The 12,808-nt window shown below is 36.8% G+C and overlaps 1 pseudogene; it reads right to left on the minus strand.

The window, feature by feature from the left end:
- The window catches only part of LOC147630574 (uncharacterized), a 105,420-nt pseudogene extending 100,059 nt beyond the window's left edge, over positions 1-5,361 (minus strand).
- Between the last annotated feature and the right edge of the window lie 7,447 nt (positions 5,362-12,808).

A 12,808-nucleotide genomic window follows, 5' to 3' on the forward strand; every position in this document is an offset into this window, starting at 1 on the left:
GCCCATTTACATGTATGCTATAGGTTCATGACAAAATGTCATTCGATTTCTAATTAAAATATTTAAACATCAGCTAATTAAGTTTTCTAAACCGTAGGAGTTGCACGACAATGAGGATATGATGGAGGTAGATCGACAGAGTGCCATTGGGTGCAAATCTACATCAACGAAGTAGACTGCATTGGGATTGACAACTTTAAATGCCAAGTTATGGAGATCCAACAATTAGAAATTAGATGAAGTTTTCTAGAACGTGAGACTAAGGTGAAATTTTAGATTTTTTAGATTATATTTAGAAAATTATAGTAATCTGTAGAAGGAATGTGAAAGTTGTATAATTTAGTAGTTAAAAATTTAATATTTATGAAAATTACTCCAAACTCATGTGGGTAAATTTAGTTATAATGGTCAATTTATAAGTTAAAAAATTTGGGTTAATTTGAGTTTCGAAAGCCATTTTTTCACCCCAAACAAGTGAAAATCCTCATTTTGTGTCCATGCAAGTTTAAACCCAAGCGTATTTAGCTTTGGTAATTTAGGCTTAGTAATGAACCAAGCCAAATTAACGTTTCTATACTAGGCTTGGTGGGTACATCTCCTACATGTCTATGCCACCTTGTGTCCATCTCAGCTTGCGGCAGAGACTTCACATAAGCATTATGTCACCTCACCTTACCACCTTAAATGTCCATATCAACATGGTCAACCTAATTGAGTTACTAAGTTATCATCCTAATCATTAATATAATGCCACATCATTGATGTCACCTTTGCATGCTACTTCCCATACCTTGACATGGCATGCCATGTCATGTATGTATGTACACATGGATATGCCACATTACTATCACATTTCCACATGGCAATCATCATGCCATATTAGCATCCATCCCACCCATGGCTCCATGCATGCATATATCTAAACTTTAAATGTTTTTTAAAATCTATAATTTATTATTTAATTATTTAACTTAAAAGGATTTTTAAAATAAAATGTGTATCTAATCAATTATAAATAAAACTATCTATAATATTTTATATTTAATATAATACATTAATAATAATAAAAATATTTAAAAATAAGATAATTTATATTATTAAGAACATATAAAAAATATATTAAATATTAATATTATGAAAATAATCATATATTTCCTAACTTCAATATATTTTAAGCCATCTTCAATATTAGCATTTCTAATGCCAATGGTCAAATGAAGTGATGGCTGCCAATGGATGACATCGACACTGAAGAGGTATCTAATGAGGGTTAATAGTGTCCCATGTGCCACAAGGCAAAGGAAGAGCAAGGAGATTGGACACATCAACGTTGAAGAAGGTGAATACAGTTTGTATTCTCAATAGTGAAGTTTTGAAGAGCTGGGTGGCAAGGTATGAAGAGGTGAGAAGAAATAGATATGAGGAGAGAAGAGCATTTAGGATACCTCTAAGATTCTTGCTAGTTCCTTCCAAGCTTGCATCACTTTCGAAAGACTGTTCCTTTGATTGGCTTTATGAAGAAATAGAGAAGGCGAAAAAAGACGGAGAGGTGGTGACAAAAGGAAGAATAGAAGTACGCAAGAGGATGTGAGCCTCATGTAAGTGTCTCTAATTTTTCTTTTTTATCCAAGTAGAATCTTATGATATGGTTATTCATTTTCATTAATATATTTCATTTGGTGTTGGTAGTTGTATGAGGTATACAATTCCATGTGGTCTGAAGGAAGGCATTTCTACACTCAAGGCATAAATACAAAGAGAAATAGTCTAGATTGTGGGGTTATGGAAAACTTTGAGTAAGAGAGTGGAGCAATGCTCAATTAGTGTGGTATCATTCAAAACATCCTAAAGGTTGGACTCAAGACATTCCAAATTTTTATATTGGATGTGACATGGTTCAAGGATGTGGTGTGTGGAGGCATTCAAGCAACCATGAAAAGGCATCCAAATGGATTTATGGCGATTGATTCCACAAAATTTTGGCAAACAGAAAAACACATTTGTGCTACCTCACCATTGTGGATAAGTAAATTCTAACCACAAGCTTTTACTATCTCATCCTAATGCATATCTAATTTACACTCTTAATGTTTCTTCTTATTACAAGGTTGTGTTTCACATGAACATAAATGACAAGAAATGGTGGTATGTTATACAAGTCGCTCCTCATTCAAAGGGTACTTTTCAAGATAGGGATGTTGAAGAGCTTATAGACATAGTGGTAGTAGTCAAAAATGAACATGCGGAGGGTCAAGTATAATATGCAGCATGCGAGATACCACTAACTAATAAAGATGAATGTGTCCCTATACACGATGATGAGGAAGCAATTGAATCCAAACATAATGAGATAACGATGATGATAATGATGTGAAGTCCACTAGCAATGGGATAGATCCTTTTCTTGGTCTTGCAAAGGGACATATGAATCTTGAGATAGGACTAATTAGCAAGTATATATTTGATGGAAGATGTGGCGGCCGATGTGAAGTCCACTAGCAATGGGATAGATCCTTTTCTTGGTCTTGCAAAGGGACATATGAATCTTGAGATAGGACTAATTAGCAAGTATATATTTGATGGAAGATGTGGCGGCCGATGTTGAGCCAAGCTCACCCTAATACATTAATATTGAATTTGTTAAGTTTTCAGTCTTGATAAAGTCTATGTTTGATCGTATTACATTTTGTGCTTTTTTTTTGTGATATTGTATTACAAAAAAACCAACCCTTTTCTCTTAAGGGGATATTGTGAGCTCTATGGAATTATCAAATTTTTTTAATAGTATGACGTGGTTATTCATGCGGCTATGGGTTGTATAGCCACATGCATACCGCCAGAGGTTATATCCATGCACTAGATTTGCACACCTTGGTAGCTATGATGGGCCCCCTCTCACTGCTCTCTCTCCTCTTTACGCATCTATCATGTGTGGCTATTCTCCCCTTCTCTTGTTGTGAAGGGACTCTAGAAAGGTTACATAAAGGAAAACACAACATTAGAAAATTTAAAAGTGGGATCTTATGCATGGAGCTCTTATGTATTTTACATGTATATAGCTTTGCATAAGCTCATGGACAAAAGAGCTTTTACATAGAAATATGTGTAGGATCATGAGACTATGCAATATCACTATGCATCAAATTACATAAGACTATGCAATAGAAATATGTGTAGGATCATGAGACTATGCAATATCACTATGCACCACATTACATAAGCTCTAAGTATCATGGTACATAAGGTCTATGCATTAGAAATAAGGTCTAGCATAGATCTCTATGACGTTAGTGTGAAAAAGGTCTAGCATAGATCTCTATGACGTTAGTGTGAAAAAGCAATAGAGAAAAAAGGCAAAAGAAAAAGAGAAGAACTAGAAGAAAGTGATTATAGTGTGAAACACTACTACAAGATCTTCTATTTTTTATGCCTATTTTCAATACTTGTGTCATCAAAATGAGCGTCAAAATGAATGTTGAAAATGTTGTCTATGCTTATGTCAAAATAAGCATCAAAATGCGGGTTGAAAGCAACATCGATTTTTTTTTGTGACGTCTAGAAAAATTTCAAGTGTTTTTAGTTCTCATAGTCCTTATCAACCCAGGTTTTAGTTACTTTTCAAATAAATATAAAGATATGTAACAATATTTATAAAAATTAATATGCCAATATTTGTTTACCAAATCTTGCACTAGTGATCCCAAATACAAGGATATATGTAGCAATATTTACAATAAATTATGACAATTGTCTGCTACTAAATCCTCCATTAATAGTCCCAAACAAGCAAACTGTGACAAAAACTAAGTATTGCTTGGAAAATAAAAAATAAAATAAGATGTTATAGCTTATCATTGACTCTCTCATCCTCACCTGGCTCCAAATACATCTATTTCTAGAAATACATCTCCATCTACATCTTCGTCAATGGGTGTAGCCTTGTTTGTTGAAGTAGAAGGTAGTTCATCCGTATTGTCCACTTCTATTTCAGGCATTAGAGGTGGTTGTGTTGAAAGTTGTGTTGTTCTTCTATTTATTCTTCAAATTTTGGATTAACTGTTGTGTTTGCTTCTCGTTCAAGTTCTAGTTGTGTTGAATTACTATACCTTCATTTGATCCTTCTTCTATTTGTTCAACTGGATCAATATTTTGCTTCTTGAGTGGGTTCCGTAACCTCTTCTTCATCTGATATGTCCATATCTTCTAATATTATTTTACTACATGGATCAATTTGGATTGCAAACAACCACCTATGATTTATTGGGTCCACCTAGAAGACGACCTACTCACAATGCACTGGTAGCACAAATGTGTCCCTTTGGTTTGTCTGTATCTTTATGGAGTCTACTTGAACAACTCTCTCTTATCTTTGTGCATGGTTTCTTTGATCCTTGAGTCACCACCTTGAACCACTTCACATAAAAAATGAACATAGAAAACCTATTGAACCCAACCTTGATAATGTTTTGTATCGTTCCACAGTAATCAAGCATGCCAACTTCAATACTTAGGTCACTTGCACTTGAACAACTTTCTTGCATGAAATTTACCTTAACACCACAATCAAATGTTGTTCTCTTCTAATCTATTCACTCCACTCGAAAGTGACGCGACCGCATGACCAAAGTGCACCAAATTTGTGATACTGCAAGCAAAACAAGATCATGAAATTATATCAAGAATAAAAATTTATACAATTCTATGTCTTACGATTTCTTTTGTACATATAAAAACTCACTTACATGGTAATCACACAACCATATGCAAGCTTCTTCTCCTCTTCACTTATAACCTTGCCACTGTGTTTTGCTTGTTGTATGGTTTGCTGACACCATCTACTAGAAGGAAATTCTGGAAGTTCAGAGCGAGTGAATCTGGGTATGGTAATGCTCTGTTTGTTCGACTCTTTCTAAAATTCAAATGATCTCGGTCTCTTTACCTCTTTGCTAGGTTATACTTCTCGATCCATTTCTCCATAGCACATGAGTTGAGGATGCAAAAGTTATTAATCTTCTCTCGTAATGCCATATCCATTGTTCTCTGAAGACCTTGTCCTTGAGGCTCTTCCCCAATGAGCCAATCATCCTCTTCTTGTTCCCATAGTCATGGCATATTTGGGTCTGACATACTAAGAAATTATGTTATATATACAAGAGATTCTTGGACAAGCCATCCCATTTCCATACTACCCTCAGGGTGAGATTTTTAATGAACAAAACCTTTCAGTGTCTTCACAAATCTCTCGAGGAAAAACATACATTGGCTATGAACAACACCTGCTATAGCAACCTCGTCAACCACATGAACCATTAGGTGCAATTGAATGGTCAAGAAACTTGTTGGAAATAATTTATCCACCATTGTAACTGCTTCAATGGAGATGAGCTACTTCCAACGTATTTATTTTAATATCCTTATTTGATATCCACCATACCATTGAACTAATCATGTATATTTTCACTCTTATGTTCTCACTAAGGTAATCCTTAATGGTTACTAGTAGCACAAACTATAAGATTTTGTGCCAAGCATGAGACTTCAAGCCACTAAGTTCTTCATCCTTTGTGAATTCTCCCTTCAAGCAATGCATACAATTAGTGAGAGTATGAAACTCACTGATGCAATTCTTTACACGCCACTGCTCTTCTTTGGTTTAAGACCCAAGGTTCTCTAGGGAGATCACCTTCCCATCAGGTCTACTCTGTGCCCATAAGTGCTGCATGTGATCCACCTCTTGTAGATCATCCCTTTGTGCCTTGCTCTCTTTAGCACTTGTGATGGTTTTCCAAAGAATATCAGCTATTCTCTTGAAAATATGAATAAGGTCATTGACTAGAAGATCACTCTAGTATGGGAGTAGATGGACAACTCCTTCATTTTGGGGGATGAACAACTTGGATCCACTTCCCATGCCTTCCTCCAATCACTTGGATTTAGTACATGAGGAGGCCTGCCTAGAGATCTCTCTTGTAACTCATGGTTGTCAGGGAGATACTTTTTGTTACCCTCGTAGACAACCTTCCTCAAACTTGTTGAGTATTGGGCCTCTAATCTAGGGCCACATATAGGGCATGCATTATAACTAGATATTGAAAGCCTTGTAAAACATTCCAATCATTGTGATGAGATATGCAAATAATACAAAAATACCAAAATTGTGAAATTAAATTTGATCAAGAAATCGTAGAATAATTAATTTAGCAAAGCACTCTCCATATCTCCGCCAATCATGCATGGTCCACATACGTATTTCTTGCATCGTTATTTGCAGCCCTTTCTTCAAACTTCTTAGATGCATCATAAACTTGGATACCATCCCATAACGTGCATAGCTTATCAATTAATGGAGCCAAGTAGACGTCCATGTTCTTAACCTTGTACTTCCCTAGAACTATCAAGGAAAGTAAAAGGTTCCCCTTCTTTATCGCTAACCATGGTGGTGACAAGTAATAGTTGACTAGGCAAACATGCCATGTACTCCATGATAAACTTTATAAGCCAAAAGGATTGACTCCATCCATTACTAGTTCAAGATGAATGCGACGAGTCTCTTCCCCAAAGTCTACCCACTTCTATTTGATATGCCTCCATGTTCGGGCACACACATAACGTCATCTATGGATTTGGTGTTTCAATGCCAAGTCATTAAAGATGTAATGGATTTGCATCTGAACATTGTTTGAATACATGGAATGATGGGGAAGTGTCATTTGACTTTAGTAGGGACCCTTTGTGCTTTGAAATCTTGCCTATATCTCAATGAATCACACTGTGGAAACTCATGAAGAGTGGTGTACTCTTGCTGAAATAGAATACAATTCTTTGGACAAGCATGGCATGTGTTATAGTTCATCCCTATGGAGTGTAACATTGATTTTGCTCATGCATGGTATGAAGGCATCTCATTGTCTTGCTTCTGGTTGAATTTGATCCTTTAATAACTTGTATGATATAAGAGAACACATTGTAAAGGAGAAAGACGACATTCATGCAAGCATGTGGAAACATAGAGAGGGGAAGGGACACATACCCCATAAGTTTTGAAATTCTGGTATTAAACCACCCATATATTGATTGCAAGCTCAATATGGAGAGGCAAGTGCACAAAATTGACACGTGCTCCACGGTAAAGTGGTAGATGGACAAGCCTACAAAGCTCTTTCTCCTCTCGAAGAAGCATCATCTGATGTCTTCTACTTCTTGGGCCGTTGCATGCTCCAATCATGTGATTGTCTCTTATATCGTTTAGGGCATCTATCATGTCATCCACGTCATGTTCTAGAACTTAATCGGAGTCCGTCAAGCTTGCTAGGGTTCCAACTCCATCGAGGTTGTCTCTTCCCTTGCTCTTTTTCTCTGCTCAAGTTGGATATCCACGTGATCAACCGGTTCATTATTTTTTGGGCGAACATTGAGGCCACTAAGTAGATGTTGCAAGTGCTTCACTGGAAATATGCCCACCTTTTTGGAATGCTCCGTTGTAAATTCTTCAACGTAAATTCTTCGACGTCGGGCAACTTGGTACTTGCAACAACAACAACTGCATGGGCAAAATTGGTCTTTCAGAATTAGCTAACATCTTATGTTTTGTTTGTTTTGTAGACTCATGCAAACCCTAAATCCTTAATACTCTAGGAAGGCCTTTCTTTTGATCTCTTTGCCTTTGATTTTGATTATATGTGTGTGTAGTGTGGGGTGTGTGTGTGTGTGTGATTTCATTTTTTTGCTAATATGTCTTGTTTGTATTTGTTTTGTAAGTTTTTAGTCAATTTTCTCTTGAGGCACAAGCTCTCTCTTGGTCTCTCCTGCTCAAGCCCTCCCTCATAGAGGCCACTACAAGAGACTGGTCTCACGATGCCAAAGGACATTACGGGCATTTAGACAGAGACATTATGGACATTACGGGCATTCAGACAAAGACACCTCGCGGGGGGGGGGGGGGGGGGGACCCTCCATTGTTGCCTACAGATCGCGGGCTCTCGAGGGACTAGATTATCCACTTGATCCAGGGAGGAGAGGTGGAGGGGCATGACTTCTTCTATTATGGTGCAGTTGACAAGGGGGCCCAGCCCTCATGAGATGAGTACCTATATGGCATGACATGCTTCTCATGATGTACACTTATAGCATGCTGCATAGCTTTTTGATTTTCATTTCACTTTCAGTTCTAGTTTCACACATTTCAGTTTCATTATGCTTTTTGATGAGGCTCCCAAGCGCATCAACTTATGTATTCATGTATGCTCAACATGTGCCTCATGGACCCATTATGGTCCTTCGTCGAAGACAATAATAAAATTTCATTTCATTTCAAGACTCCAATTATCTTTCAATCCCTTTGATAAGTACCCTAATCTCATTGTCTTTGTTTTTTTAAAAATCATCTGAAGTCTTGCTTTTAATGTTGCCCATACTCTTCTGATTAGAGTCATGGCATAAGCATGGGCATGTTTTTGGGAAAGCCTATAATCATGGGCATGTTGTGTTGGTATGTGTGTAGACCATGGATCACACACTAGATGACACATCTACATATAGCCACAACCTCTCCACCATGCCTACATCACAGGAAATGTCCTGGGGCTAGTTTTATCATTTCATCTCGTAAATGAGCCCTGAGTAAAGGTGTATGGATAAAGCCTACTTTTGGGGAGGCGTTGGAACTTCTACATAGCCATCACATCCCACCACCACACAAGTCACGCCCTCGAACACTCCACCACGGCACGTCACACAAACCCTACCCATGGCTTGCTTAACTACTTCTAGTTGTAGAAGACGGGGGTCTCTTAACAATTTTTTGGCATGGTGGTAGTGGGTCCATAGATGCTTCTTCCCTTTAGCACACAAGCGCCCACCCATGGCTGATTTTGTGAGGGGACACCACGCTCGTGGTCATCCCACCGCTTCGACCACAAACCCCTCTACCCCCAATCTGACTTGTTCCTGATACCAAGTAGTGGATGAAAATGTGGTCCTCAATGATGTTGGAAACGAGATGAAGTCTTGAATCCAAGAGTTATGCCATATAGTCTTTGCCCATGACTTGATGACTACATGTTGATGACTACATAAACTTGATAGCGCAAAGAAGGATCGAGTTGTCCAATCAAATCAAGAGTGAGTTTATGCCAGCACCACATAGTGAAGAGGTCCATCCTAGATGGATTAATGATCATATGGTGACTATAATGAAGCACTGTCGGAGTGAGGTCACATGCAAGGTAAATATAGGGGGAGAAAAGCCTTGGCATTGTATACACAAGAGATTTGGGATGAGGAGTCTAGAGAACACAATGCAAATCCCCACAGGTATAAGAAGCAAGAGGAGATTAAGTCAATATTAGGTAATTTGGGAAAAATCTCACATTTTGGGAATCAATTACTCCATATAGTTTTGGACATATCTTAAATATACTAACTCCAAATTTGTTGAAGATCATAGATTTAGATTCTACTCTTCAAGATCTTTCCGATGATATGTCACATGAGGGGGTTTTGACAAACTTTTGGACAAGTTCAACATGCTCCCATTTTTCAAATGGGAATGGGATTTTTCCCAAATTATCTAATATGGTGTTACCTGGTGTCATAGTGAAGTGAATGGAGAGCGTAGGGAGATCCATTCCTGGAAGTCGTGGGGTTGGGATTCTTTCCACACTACTTTGTAAGTATTAATAGTACACTCACTCACTTTTTTTGGGCATAATGGGCATTTCATTTTTGTTAAGTATTCATGCTTCATACTTCCAGCAAAGAATGGTCGGTCCTGTAGTGTGAGTGATGCAGAGGAAAGGTCGGTCATGTAGTGTGAGTGATGCGGAGGAAAGGTATGCCCTAAAGCACAACACATATGTACTCCTCGAGCAACTTGAGCGAGAGGGCGTCAATGTGAACTAGACGGATGCGGTCAATATGGTAAGCCTCTACATTTTGCACCCAAATAGTTTTTTCTCACTTGTTCTGAGTTTTTTGCTTTATGAATACTCTTTGTAGGGACCAATACCAAACCCTGAGGGCAGTGTGATGATTAGGTTCTCAGCCTTGTGTCCAAGGCACTATGTACAATGCCTCAAAATACATTTTTATTGGCTCCATGAGCATATTTTGTAAACATATTTTTGTCAGGTCCATGAGCTATGTAACTTCTTCTACTTAATAAAAATTCGAGTTTTGTGACCGCATCAAAATATTGGTCAAAATAACAGTTGGTATCCGCGTCAAAAAGTACGTCGTAAAAAGCGTTGAAAACTACAGCATAAAATAGTAAGTTTTTTCGATTTTGTTAGCGGCATCTATTTTGATATGCATTTATACGTGTGTTTCGACGATTTCATATTGACGCTTGTATCAACGTGTATATCAACACTTTTGGAGATTTTTTACATGTTTATTTCTGTCAAAAAATGTCATAATTACAGTCGCCTATAATAGTGCAACCATTTATGTTTCCTTAGAATATCACCATCCTCAAAATATCAAGAGTTGTCTTAAATATATTAGGTTCTTGGTAGGCCTCCATGCATATCAAATATTAAGATGTTGATTGTTGCTAATAAGTTGTCTTCTTATAGTGTGCAAGCATTTGTGTTTTCTTAGAATTGTCACTATTATCAAAATATTTAGACTTGTCTTAATATAATCACGTTATGTTCTTGCTAGGCCTCCATGTACGATTTGAAGAAAATTTCTTCAATTTAAATCTTCTAAAAAGTGGGTGTTGCACATACCCATTGTTAAAAGAACAATTGAATGTTAGACCTAATCTTGGACAATGTACATTTTATGTGTGGACAAAGAAACAGAAAGGGAGAGAAAATAGAGAGCCTCTCTAGACTTGTAAAATGTAACTTACAAACTATTATTATGACTTTGGGGATGACTCTAGTGAATGTTGTGTTTTATTGATGTTATAAACCCTATCTCATGGTAAGTGATTTAAATCATTATTATCAAATCCAGTCCCATATTTCTACTAGGGAATAAATAGAGAGTCATCGGATCCACATTGCTCATGCTTATTTATGCTTTATCCTATCATTCACATTAGCATAATAATCATGGTTATAGACATAATAACGACCAAATTTTATGTTTTCCTATTTCTTCATTTTATAAACATCAATATAAGCCATAAAGAACCTTCTTTTATATGTGTTGCATTATGAATACTTTAGTAGGACACTTAGCCTTTCCTACAATATATACACTTAAAGTTTTGATGGAAACCACCCCTTTGTTTCCTCCATGAATGTACATTGCTAATAATAGGTGGAACTCATTTATGTTACCTTTTATGTGGCGGTCTTTCATACTAGTAGTTTCTTTCAAAACACTTGTTAATGCACATTACAATTTTGAGTAGTGGTCAACATACATGGGTGGGATAAGATGTACGTCAATTTAACAAGTCATAAGTTTCTAGGCATAAAGGCCTCAAGCTTCCATTTGAAGGCATAAGATTAAACATTAAGTAAACTTTTATAATGAGCTAGCTATTTCAACTTTACTTTTTCCAATATTAAATGTAAGTAAAGCCTTATATAAAGATCACTTCATTAATTTACATTTGTGACGATCCATCTCCTTATTATCTACTCTTTAAAGATGAACACTTCATTCTATAAGACAGTAGGACAATAGACATGCCAATCCTAAAATCCTTCATTAGTTTACATTTGTGAAAAACGCAATTCATGTCCTTATTATCTACTCTTTAAACATGAAGGCTCTAATATGTAAAACAATAGACATGATAATCCTAAAATCCTTTTATTGATAATATTTGATCTATGTACAACAAAGCAACATCTTAAAGAGTTTCCTTGACATACATGATTCAATATAATTGATTATGCAATGAGTTTACATGATGGTAGTTCTACTATAGGAGACCTTTTTGAAAGATAGATACCCAATTGGTTGTGCCCCCCTCTCTAAAATCCATGATTAGTATCTATTGTGATCTTTATAGTGTAGCCTATATGGCCTCATCATGAAGTGGTGCTCATGTTGCAACATATGCCAACGGAGCAAATACCTCGGGCCTTCAATTGGATCAAAGTTGAAGGGGTGCCCTTCTCTTGTTGTAAAAGGTAAAAGAAGGCAAAGCATGAAGTTTTCATAAACTAACAACACTATCTTTCCATCTTTTGTAATCTAGACTTGGGCTTTGCGGGTAGTCAAGGAAGCATGTTCAATCATTTGGGTAGGATTGTAAAACATTGATTATTGGCCCATAAACGCCTTCAAAATTTCATCCCTCCCGCCACCAAGTTTGTTTATATATATATTTTGGATCATAATTCCTCGACAAAACTTGCTATATAGAACAAAAACGAGTATTCTCAACTTTCAAGAGTCAGGACCGAATTTCGAGAAACATACGCATCCACACGTGCTAACGCGCACAAAAAACAGGCAAGCAAAATTTTATGGACACACATTTATAGTGTGTTTACCATCAAAGTAGGCCCAAAAAACGTAGCTATCTCCTGGCTAGTTTCGAACGCGACGTAGAGAGTAGTGTAGGGCAAGTCTCGGTGTAGTTTTTGCACAAATCTTATTAGCGTGAATCATAAATTATTGATTTTAAGTGCAGCAACTCATGAAGCCAATGCTATAGAATAATTAGTAGTGATTTACAAGTTGTGGTAATGGAGAAAGTGCTGCACAGTGCAAGGAATACTTATGTGGACCATGCATGATTGGCCGGGCTATGGAGAGTGCTTTGCTAAGTTAATTATTCTATGATTTCTTGATCAGATTTAATTTTACAATTTTGGTAATTCTGTAGTATTTGCATATC

Source organism: Cibotium barometz, chromosome 16, assembly GCF_041138505.1.
Source record: "Cibotium barometz isolate CiBa-2024 chromosome 16, ASM4113850v1, whole genome shotgun sequence".
In the NCBI taxonomy this organism is placed as follows: domain Eukaryota; kingdom Viridiplantae; phylum Streptophyta; class Polypodiopsida; order Cyatheales; family Cibotiaceae; genus Cibotium; species Cibotium barometz.